General features: G+C 43.9%; 1 long non-coding RNA gene across 2 annotated transcripts; it reads right to left on the reverse strand.

The window, feature by feature from the left end:
• Positions 1-1,905: 1,905 nt before the first annotated feature.
• Positions 1,906-9,872, reverse strand: LOC120963050 (uncharacterized). 2 transcript variants are annotated; one of them, XR_012182307.1, is made up of 2 exons: positions 8,507-9,872; positions 1,906-2,344 (listed from the first exon to the last, which is right to left on the reverse strand). It is a non-coding gene; the product is annotated as an uncharacterized lncRNA (long non-coding RNA). The 2 variants fall into 2 exon arrangements; XR_005754743.3 differs by lacking the exon at positions 1,906-2,344 and adding an exon at positions 7,250-8,388.
• Between the last annotated feature and the right edge of the window lie 2,522 nt (positions 9,873-12,394).

Raw genomic sequence — 12,394 nt, forward strand, 5'->3', positions numbered from 1 at the left:
TATGCTAGTAAAACTCTAGACAGTGCCCAAAGAAATTATGCTACTACTGAAAAGGAATTTTTAGCAGTGGTGTTTGCTTGTGATAAATTTAGACCTTATATTGTTGATTCAAAAGTAATTGTTCACACAGACCATGCTGCTATTAAATATCTTATGGAAAAGAAAGATGCTAAACCTAGACTTATTCGATGGGTTCTATTGATGCAAGAATTTGATTTACATATCATTGATAGAAAAGGAATTGAGAACCCAATAGCTGATAACTTGTCTAGGCTTGAAAATGTGCTTGATGACCCACTACCTATTGATGATAGTTTTCCTGATGAGCAGTTAGCTGCAATAAATGTTTCTCATAGTACTCCTTGGTATGCTAATTATGCTAATTACATTGTTGCTAAATATTTACCACCTAACTTTACATACCAACAAAAGAAAAAATTCTTCTATGATTTAAGACATTACTTTTGGGATGACCCACATCTTTATAAAGAAGGAGTAGATGGTATTATTAGACGTTGTGTACCTGAGCATGAACAGGGACAAATCCTACGGAAATGTCACTCCGAGGCTTATGGAGGGCATCATGCTGGAGATAGAACTGCTCCTAAGGTATTGCAGTTTGGATTTTATTGGCCTACTCTCTTCAAGGATGCCCATAAGTTTGTCTCATCTTGTGATGAATGTCAAAGAATAGGTAATATCGGTAAGCATCAAGAAATGCCTATGAATTATTCTCTTGCTGTTGAACCATTTGATGTTTGGGGATTTGATTACATGGGACCTTTTCCTTCCTCTAATGGGTATACACATATTCTGGTTGCTTTTGATTATGTTACTAAGTGGGTAGAAGTTATTCCAACTAGTAGTGTTGATCACAACACCTCTATTAAAATGCTTAAGGAAGTTATTTTCCCAAGGTTTGGAGTCCCTAGATATTTAATGACTGATGGTGGTTCACACTTTATTCATGGTGCTTTCCGTAAGATGCTTGCCAAGTATGATGTTAACCATAGAATTGCATCACCCTATCATCCTCAGTCTAGTGGTCAAGTTGAACTTAGCAATAGAGAAATAAAATTAATTTTGCAAAAGACTGTTAATAGGTCCAAGAAGAATTGGTCTAAGAAATTAGATGATGCACTTTGGGCTTATAGAACAGCATATAAAAATCCTATGGGCATGTCTCCATATAAAATGGTTTATGGAAAAGCTTGTCATTTGCCTCTTGAGTTAGAACATAAAGCATATTGGGCAGTTAAAGAGCTCAACTATGACTTCAAACTTGCTGGTGAAAAGAGGTTATTTGATATTAGCTCTTTAGATGAATGGAGAACCCAAGCTTATGAAAATGCAAAATTATTTAAAGAAAAATTTAAAAGATGGCATGACAAAAGAATTCAAAAGCGTGAGTTCAAAGTTGGAGAATATGTTCTTTTGTACAACTCTCGTTTCAGATTCTTTGCAGGAAAACTCCTCTCAAAATGGGAAGGCCCATATGTCATCGAGGAGGTTTACCGGTCTGGAGCCATCAAAATAAATAATCCCGAAGGTACTAACCCGAAGGTTGTCAATGCGCAATGAATAAAGCACTATATCTCAGGTACGCCCATTAATGTTGAAAGTAATATTATCCAAACTTTGACACCGAAAGAGCACATAAAAGAGTCCTTATGGAACACTCCAGAATCATGAAAATAAGGAGGTACGTGATACGTTAAGTAAACAGACTCCAAAAAATCCGCAAAAATATTTTTTATCGGTTTTGGAATATTTAAGAATTTTAGGAATAAAGAAACTTCCAGGAAGCGTACCCTAGTGGGCACAATACACCAGGGCGCGCCAGGCGCGCCTAGGTGGGTTGTGCCCACCTGGGACACCTCCCGTACTCTGTTTTCTGCCATATACTTGTCCTCCAAGATAAAAAATCTATATATACTTCTCGAACCTGTTAAACACCGTATCGCGGAGAAATCCTCTGTTCTCTTTTTGTGGCACCCCGGCTCAGAGAAACCGGAACGCCTCGTATTCCAGCCCAGAGATCGAGGAGAAGTCTCTGGAATACGGCACTGCCTGACATAGAACAAATCAGCTCTTATTACAAGAATAATAATTACACGGGTCTGATGTTACAATGATCACATCAGCATGGCGACACTACGCCTGCGATACTACACTTGCTCTATGCTAGCAGCGGAACAACTCGTAGCAGCGGAAAAATTCTAGCAGCGGAACAACGATGAAGGTGGTGAACTCCACTCCGCAGGGACTCTGGCTGGGACACAATCTAGCTCGCACGCACGACAACCTCGACAAGCAATCAAGCAATCATGGCATCTCCTGCAATCTGGCATGACACGCCAGGTCAGTACATTGAATGCACTTGCAAGCTCACAACAACCATAAACATCAAGGCAAGACAATAACATAGCATTAAGCAGGTTAATTAATTAACAACTACCATGATGAAGCAACTACTAAGCATGAGATGAAACTAATACAATGCTGATAAATCACCATCTTAGATCTCCATAACCATATCTCTCTTGGCTAACCGGCCAAGCAATATACCATCTTGATCAACTCATGATCAAAACCACACGGTGATCTTTCCGGCGATCACTACCATGACCAACACTTGGTCTCAAACTGTGATCTTTCCGGCGATCACAACCATGACCAACACTTGGTCTCCAACATCATCATCAACATCCTGCCAAACTGTTACTGCTACAATATATCATCATATAAATCACCTATAAGTCATTTCGTCATGTGAGTGTTGATCGAACGGTGGGACCTAGTACGAACCCATGCCCATGACCGAGGACGCGGCTATCGATAGATTTAAATACACACACTCTGCAGAGGTAGCGCACTTTACCCACACAACGGAACCCATGGCCTCGCACTCCCATTTGGGTGGACCAACGGCATTCCGACAAAACCGATCTACTGCCATGACACTCTCCCGGCCACTCCGACTCACTCCCCACTGGGCTAGTCCTGGGTTGCCCCGTGTCTACCAAAGACACAACGACCACCGTCGTGGTCCGTCCCAAACAGGGACAAAAGCGCTTATCATCCAACTACGGGCACACAAGGTTATGTCTGCTTACCGAGCCAGGGTACGCACGCCCATAACCTTCCCTAGTAGGAGGCACCGGCGAGAGGCACGACAATAGACCGCATTAGGGCCTTCCCATAAAGGCAAATGTGGTTGCACTGGAGAAATCCCGGTTCGGTGGCACCTGACCAACTTAATGACGGAATTTATCCCCAAAATACAATTGTGGTAACTGATACTCTGATATCAACTATCAAACTATAATCCAAGTCATAGCAATATCCAACAAATAATCCAAGCATAATATCATCATCTCAAAATACTCCAAGGGTAGCACAACACTACTATCATGATGAATCCGAAAACAATAATCCTACTACTCCAATAACAAGAATAAAACTATTCGGCTAAGATCCACATGTAAACATCATCTCCGAAAATAATGCTCCAAGTAACCGAACATCAACTAGCATCATGAAAATAATCATACTAACCACTAATAATCCAAAGGTAGCATGATATCCAAAGTAATACTCCAAAATATAATTACAGATACCATCATGGAAATAATCATAATACCAACCACTAATACTCCAAAATAATACCAGATACCATCATGAAAAATAAACATAATAGCCACTAAGAATCCAAAGGCACATGTCATCCACATAATCATCAAAATATTGATCCTAGAACTCCAAGCAATATCATGGCAATATCAAGATTAAACAATACTCCGAGAAATGCCATGAACAAATCATACATAGCTAACACAATATTTTAAACAAGTTTTAATAAAGAAACCATGTCACTGCATTGCAATCATGCAAATGGAGGGTTTGGCTTGCCTGGGGTGGAAGAAATCACCGGGAGAAAATGCGAGAAGCTCGCGGAACGAATCACCGAAAAACGTTCATTCTCGGAGGGGGCTAATTAAGCGCAAGGGCAAAATGGTCATTTTCAGAATGTCAAAACATGGTGAAAATGATACCAACAGAACAGGCTCGGCGAAACAAAGAAGTGGGCTTTGGAATCACCTGATTTGGAGTTGGGAGTAAAAAGATATAAGGTGTTTTCTGCCAGGGACCTTTCTGTAAAGAAAATATTTTCCAACAGGGCCTGAACAGAAAAACAGATAACGCCTTTAGAGAAATGCGCTTTCAGAAAGAGAAAGCGTACTCTGGGCCGAAGAAGAAAGGGGACGCGTTTTCCAGAGGCGAAAACGTACTCCCAGAAATACGTTTTCACTTAAAACACGCGGGCCCGGGGCTGGTCGGAGATGTGAGGCTTACGGGTGGGGCCGGCCACTTATCCACGTTACCGCTGGGCTGGGTCAACGCGGAGTGGCTGACGCGTGGGTCCCACGCACAGGGTGTCATCATCTTCATCTCCCTCGCGCTCGCCCGTGGACCAGAGGGAGGCCGCCAGCGTCGACGCTCGTCCGGGCGGCTCGGGTCAACTCAGGCGACGCCCCGGCCACCGGAATGACCAGCGCAGGGAGGCACATCCGCATGGGCTCTTCACGCATGTTGGCAAGAGCTGGAGGAAGCAGGGCCTCGGCCACGGCGGACAAGAGCTTCGGGCGCCGTCGAACTTGAGGCTACGGGGCTCTGGCAGAGGAGGGGAACGGCGAGGGAGCTACGCCATGGTCTGGTAGGTGCTCTGGTGGAGGAGGAAGTGGGAGAGGGGCTCGGCTTCGGGCGAATCTAGGATGAGGAGGCCCGCGGCCATGGCGGCAATGGTGGAGCAGGAGAGCTCCAGAGGCTCAGGCGGATGGATGGGGAGGTGTAGTGGAGCGAGTGGAGGCTGGTGAGGTGCTCGGGAGGGCTCGGGGATGGCTATTTATAGCCGGGCGAGGGAGATGGGCTCGGGTGCCGCCGGGCACGTCCGACCGAGGTTCTGGCGACGGCCAGCGAGCACGGGAGGGCGCGGGAACACGACGAGCTATTGATTTAGAGCTCACGGAGGGGTAGGCGACGCCAGAGAGCAGAGGAAGAGGCCGAGCACCATTAAAACATGTCGGGGCACTGTGCTCCCGTGGGCGTTCGGTGGCGAGCGTCGGTGGGCATCGGTGAGGAAGCTGTCGGAGGGGGAGAGGGGTCCAGGGGACGGCGACGATGCAAGCTAGCTGTTGGACACGCTCACGCGCGCGAAGACGACGAGAGGAGGAGGGGCCGAAGCACAAACAGCCACTGGGCGCGGCCACTGCACACAGAGCGCGTGCACAGTGATGCAATTAACGCGGTCACCGTGTGCACTGGCATGTAGCGGGGGACAGAGGCTTGAACATGTTGTCTAGTGGTAAGTTCATCCAGGGTAGGTTTCAACTCCGGTGGTAGCTCGGTTAAAAGTGATATGGTTAACTGGTAAGAACCCTCTGAAGTTTACTGCAGTAAACTTGGGTGAGCACTACTGATCAACAGGAAGGGTTTTGGATCCAATGGAGTTGTCTGCGAGGTTGAGGTAAAGAAGGAATTTCATCCTGGTAAGTTGGAGAAGAATTGGATCAAGATAAATCATAGTTGCCTTGCAACTGACCAAAATGGTCCAGAAATGAGATTTGGATGATGCACTCAAATGGTGTGGCCACTTGAGCTCAAGTTTGGCAAGGCTTCATGATTTGATCATATAAAGATGTTGTATAAGTTTCATACCTATTGGATTCACCAAAATGGTACTTGCTTCACAAACATCCTTGCTGACCAGAAACTTGCAAAAATTCTAGAGGAAGAATGGCTTGATGAACCATGCCCAAAATGGGTGGAGGCAGGTTATATGGATAATAGAAGGCCTAGAAAAATTGGCAGCCATAATGGAGCAAGATAAAATATACTTGCTTCACAAACTGTAATTTTGGGCAGAATCAAAGAATTGAAGATGAGCTCACATGGAGGCATGACATGAGCTCTACTTTGGTGGAGGGCTATGATATGATGATATGAGGGATCATGCAAAATGGCAACTCATATGGATATTCCTAGCTTGCACCTCCTTCACAAAGCTTCTTTCTGGATAGAAACTTTGGAAAATCATAATTAAATAATTACTAGGCAAATGAGGTTGCATTTTGGCATGTGGCAATGATATGGACAGGAAAAGGTTTCCAAGGAGTTTGAGGTCAATTGGGAAAAGGAAAATAACACTTGCTTCACAATGTGCCATTTAGGGCAGAATAGGAAATGAATTATTTGAGCAAGATGATAAACATGACAAATGAAATATTTTGCCATATTTGAGAAAGATATGACCCAAACAATTTATGAGAATTATTTGGTAATTCTAGGAGTGATGGAAATAAAGGTTGCCTCACAACCTAGTGTTTGCCACATGTTTTATGATGCTCTCTTTGTTTCAATTATTATCTTTATTGTGAGCATCGTTGAAATCTTATGCCTAGCTAAGGGCATAAAACTATAGCGCTTGTTGGGAGGCAACCGAATGAATAAAATTTATTTTTGCTTTTTGCTTTCTGTTCTTGAGTGTTAACACAATTATGCTACTGTTATGATTGTGTTTTTTATGTTTTAATTAGTGTTTGTGCCAAGTAGAACCAATAGGATCTTCTTGGATGATAGTTGTTTGATCTTGCTGAAAAGGACAAAAACTTTGTGCTCACGAATTTTTTTTGTGAAAATTCACCAAAACGTGATAAAATGCTAATTCTTTTTGCAGAAGATCAATATACAAATTATCTAGGTTGTCCTATTTTTTCAGAATTTTGGAGTTCCAGAAGTATTCGAACAAATCAGATTGCTACAGACTATTCTGTTTTGACAGATTCTGTTTTCTTTGTGTTGTGTGCTTATTTTGATGGCTCTATGGGTTTCTTTGATGAGTTTTTGCCATAGAAAAGTTGGAATACAGTATATATAATACAAAAACAAAATAAGAATTGGTTTGATACATCACTTATAGTAGTGGTTTATTTTTCTTACACTAACGGATCTCACGAAGGTTTTGTTGAGTTTTGTGTGATTGAAGTTTTCAAGTTTTGGGTTATCTTACGATGGATGAAGGAAGGATGTAAGAGCCTAAGCTTGGGGATGCCCCGGCATCCCAAGCTATTATTCCAACAATGAGCAACCAACTAAGCTTGGGGATGCCCCCGAGTGGCATCCCCGTTTTCTTCCAACAACTATCGGTATTTTACTCGAGCCTTTATTTTTATTCGTCACATGATATGTGTTTTGCTTGGAGCGTCTTGTATGATTGTGTCTTTGATTGTTTTATTTTATGTTTTGAGTCATCAATCCTTGCTGGACACACCTATTTGAGAGATCTAAAATTATATCATGACTTGTTAGAATTGCTCTCTATGCTTCAATTAAAGCTTTTATGAGCTAGGACTTGCTCTAGTGCTTCACTTATATCTTTTTGAGCACGGTGTGCTTTTTCATTTTTGAAGAAATGCTCTCTTACTTCACTTCCGCTTGCCAATTTCTGGCACCGTTACCCGAAAGGGATTGAGAACCCCTTTAACTCGTCGGGTTGCGAGGTGTTGTTATTTGTGTGCAGGCGCTGTTTATGTTGTGTTGCTTGGTTCTCCTACTGGTTCGATACCTTGGTTTCATAACTACGGGAAATACTCTACCGTCGCTGTGCTACATCATCCCTCCCTCTCCTAGGAAACACCGACGTAGTTCTAGCTGCCATCAACTAACAACTCTCCCATCTTGGGGAGGGCAATCTCCATCAACAACAGCACCATCTCATCTCAAACCCTAGTTCATCTCTTGTTACCGGAACTATAGATTGGTGCTTGTGGGTGACTAGTAGTGATGATTACATCTTGTAGTTGATTACTATATGGTTTACTAGATCGTGGCGGCATGCGTTGCCGCACCCATCTATTTTTCAATAAGATAGTAATATATAGCATCATTGAAGAGGGCGCCATGAAAGGTTAGAGATAAAAATATGTAACTGTCGTTGCAAGTAAAACTACTAAATTTAGAAAAGATGGGTAGAGTTTTCTATAAGTTAGAATAATTTCAATTTCATAGGAGTACAAACAAAAGGAAGTGGATAAGATTGAAAATTGATAATGCCATCAAAACAACAGTGCTAGCACGCACTTAGATTCTACTCAACAACACATTAGTAACACCGACAAAAATATTGTTTCAGTTAAAGCACCAATGGGAGAGTAGTTACATGGATATTGATGGTAGCAAAATAGTAACATTTCTAGTTCTGCAATCCCTCAATAATAAGCTTAAGTGCTACTAGTGTCATGCTGCTGACCAAGGTTGAAAAAACCATTGTTATCTTTGGTATTGAATTCATGATAAAACAATCAGAATTCTATGCCATTTAGAGCAGATCTGGACATCAGAAAAATGAATGAACAAACATTGTTTTAATTATATTTGTATCAAAAATCCAAAATATGTAAGTCTGCAATGGGAATTTATGTTTGCACAGCGAGCCAGAGTGGCAAACCTTGAGATTCGCATAGTTGTCATTCATGGATGCAAATTTGTAGCCTGATCTGCTTGAGGCAACTGTCTATATTACGGTCTGGACCAAAGACATGCATTATGAGGACTTCCCCTATTTAGAAGTAAATGGACTGCAAGAATCTGAAAAATGATTATAAGAAATGTGGAGCTGGAGGAGTGCAAAATTGTATGACAAAATATTAAGGTCAGTTTGTAATGCATCTCAAATTATACACACAAAATGGCGACTAAGACAATATAAACAGTCCCAGTATATGATCGTGAACTTAGAAAATTTATCATTGTAGAATGATGCACAGTTAGTATAACCAATTGCTAAGTGTACACTGGGGCGAATTTTGGATTCATCTCCAAACAAGATAAATAGCCAAGCTAATTGTAATGATGGGTTCAAATGTTAGTATAACCAATTGCTAAGTGTACACGTGAGGCGAATTTTGTATTCATCTCCAAACAATATAAATAGCCAAGCTAATTGTACTAACGGGTTCAGATGTTGAGGTACCATGGGAGACAAATACCAGGTGAAAAGGGGCAACATAGCACACCATAAAATCCATAGATTGAGAAAATCGTAAATAAAGGGTCCTAAAAACATCACAGACCATAAAATCCATAGATCGAGAAAATCGTAAATAAAGGGTCCTAAAAACATAGAGTATAAGGGAATTAATAGTGACTTTCTTCACTTTTTTCCCCGGTAAGAGATTGGTGGATCCAAGAACATCTGGATGGACCAAATCAGCGGATAGATGGAGCAGCGCGCGCGCGGAGGGGGCGACTGGAGTGGTGTTGGCAGGCAGGTGGAGAGCGGAGAGAAGAGAGAAGGGGAGCGGGAGGGTAAGGCGTCACTATAGCGCTCAGAAAAGAACCAACACCGCCCTGCCGTCGCTGTGGAAGATGGATCTACTGGTCCTGTGGTGCAGAGGAAGATAGGGCGTTGCCTACGCACCACGAGAATCATCTTTCTCTATGATCCTATCCCTCTCATCTCCTTCATCTCCCTTACTCCCTAGGGGCGTAGTGCTGTGCTGATGTCTGGAGCGCTAGTTCGTTCACGCATCTCGAAACAACAAGAGGTCAGGGAGGGGAGCAGGCAAACGAGAGAGAGAGAGATTAGAGCAAGAAGAATGCGAACGGGACAGGAGGGGCGACCGTGGCTCTGCGGCTATAACATGCTTGGCCCAAGCCCATTTGGCCGAAGTTTACATCAGATCTCTGAATTTGTTACGGGAGTAGTAGCCCAAACATGCAGCGCTCGAAGCTCAGCAAAAGAGGTCGGGATTAGAATGAAATCTAACGGCCACGGACATCCACAACATGCATCGAATGGTTTGAAACGGTAATGGCCTGAGAGGGCTTGATTAGTGCTCAGTTTTAATGTCTTAAAATTTGATGGAAGATTATATGTTCAGATCCAATATGCTATTTAATACTCCTCTGATCATGAGCATGTTTATTATTTGTGAGTAGTCACTTTTGTTCTTGAGGTCACGGGGGAAATCATGTTGCGAGTAATCATGTGAACTTGATACGTGTTCGGTATTTTGATTGTATGTATGTTGTGATTCCCTTAGTGGTGTCATGTGAACGTCGACTACATAACACTTCATCATATTTGGGCCTAAGGGAATGCATTGTGGAGTAGCAATTAGATGGTGGGTTGCGAGAGTGACATAAACTTAAACCCCACTTTATGCGCTATTCCGTAAGGAACCGATTGGACCCCAAAGTTTAATGCTATGGTTAGAATTTATTCTTAATACTTTTCTCATAGTTGCGGATGCTTGCGGGAGGGTTAATCATAAGTAGGAGGTTTGTTCAAGTAAGAACATCACCTAAGCATCGGTCCACCCACATATCAAATTATCAAAGTAGCAAACACAAATCGAACCATCATGACGAAAGTGACTAGATGAAATTTCCGTGCACCCTCAAGAACGCTTTGCTTATCATAAGAGACCGTTTTGGCATGTCCTTTGCCTCAAAAGAATTGGGCTACTGTAACACGATGTAACTTTCCATATTTGTAACTCCAACTCTTGCCATTTTTCGGCTATGTGTTATGATATTCCCTCCGTGGTCGGGTTTTGTCTTTCGTTTTGCTTTTTGTCCATGTCATCATGTGCATTGAATTTGCATACGTGTTCGTCTCATGCATCCGAGCATTTTCCCCGTTGTCCGTTTTGCAATCCGGCGCTCCCATCTCCTCCGGCGCACCCTTCTTGTTTTCTTTCGTGAGCGGGTGTCAAACATTCTCGGAATGGACCGAGGCTTGTCAAGTGGCCTTGGTATACCACTGGTAGACCACCGGTCAAGTTTCGTTCCATTTGGAGGTCGTTTGGTACTCCAACGGTTAACCAGGTAACCGCAGATGCCTTCTATGTGTTGCAGCAAAACCCCCTCTCTAAATAGCCCAAAACCCACCAAACTCTCTTCCATGCTCTAGGTCGTTCGATCAGGATCGTGTGGGCGAAAACCGCACCTCATTTGGACTCTCCTAACTCCCTCTACCTATATATTTGCATCTCTCCCGATTTACGTTCGCAGTAAAACCCTAACCCGCTCCCCTCGTGCCGCGCCGGACGTGTCCGTCCGCGCCGGACGCTTCACGCCGCCGCCCCGGACCAGTGGCCGCCCGCCACGTGGCGCTCCCCGCCGCCGCGCCGCCGCGGCCCGGGCAGCCCGCCGCAGGCCCCCGAGCCCGTCCGCGAGCCCGCGCGCCCGACCGCCTCCCGCGCCGCCGCCCCGCCCCGCCGTCGCCTCGCCGCCACCGCGCGCGCCGCCGCCTTCCTCGCCGTGCCCCGCCGCCGCACTCGCCGCCGTCCCCGCCGCCTCGCCCGCCGCCGGCGCCTCCCCTCCGGCCTCTCCTTCCTCTCCTCCGGCGTCGCCATCCTCTCCGGCGAGCAGGAGCTCCGACAGCCCGGCGAGCGTCGCCAGATCCCGATCCAGACCCGGGTCAACGCACGAGGTTGACCCCGAGACCCCCCCCCCCCCGAATTTTCCCAAGTTTTTTTACATTTTCACATTATGTACCCCTATTCATCATGGCATAACTCTCTGCATATAGCTCCGTTTCGCACGTGTAATATATCAAAATGTTCGACTCGTGATGCTCTATATTTTGTTCAATTTCACCATGTTCATTAGAGGCCATCTTAATGCCCAAATCTCTGGTGCAAGAGTGCTAGTTGCTGTTATCTGCTGGTTCTTAGCAGAACTTGGAGATTTGTTATTTTTGTATCATTTAATCTGTGCATCTTATGGGCATGAGCTCTACATGTATTTTGTTGTATGACATGCCATATTTCTAGTGGTGTATGCCACATATTTTTGTGATCTCTGTGGTAACTAGCACAAGCATGCAAACTAGGCCCCGTAATGTTTCTGATTTCAGGGACGGTGATTTCTCCAAGTCCTTGTCTGCTGTTATTTTGTTGCCATGTAAACTTGATGCTACAGAGAGATCCATGCATATTTTGGAGATATTCATTAAGGATGTTTTGTAGATATTGTTGTAATGGATCCATTTCTGCCTTTGTGTGCAATTATGGAGTGCCATAGCATGACACAAACTTGCTCTACTTTTGCTATAAAATATTTCTGGCAGATTCTTAACATGATATTCTTTTTTGCCAAGCTTGTTGTAGTTGATCCATAGATGCTATGCTTTTGTTCTTGCCATGGATAGCTTCATAAACATGCAATCTTGCTGTAGGTATGCTTGTTTTGTCATGCATTGCTTTGTGGTGAGTGCATCAAGCTCACCAAGATGCCCTCATATTATTGATTCTGCCATGCTCTGTTTTCTGCTAAGTCTGAAACCTGTTAACGAAACTTGCTATGTTTGCATGCTTGCCATCATATC

Source organism: Aegilops tauschii, chromosome 4, assembly GCF_002575655.3.
Source record: "Aegilops tauschii subsp. strangulata cultivar AL8/78 chromosome 4, Aet v6.0, whole genome shotgun sequence".
Classification (NCBI taxonomy): domain Eukaryota; kingdom Viridiplantae; phylum Streptophyta; class Magnoliopsida; order Poales; family Poaceae; genus Aegilops; species Aegilops tauschii.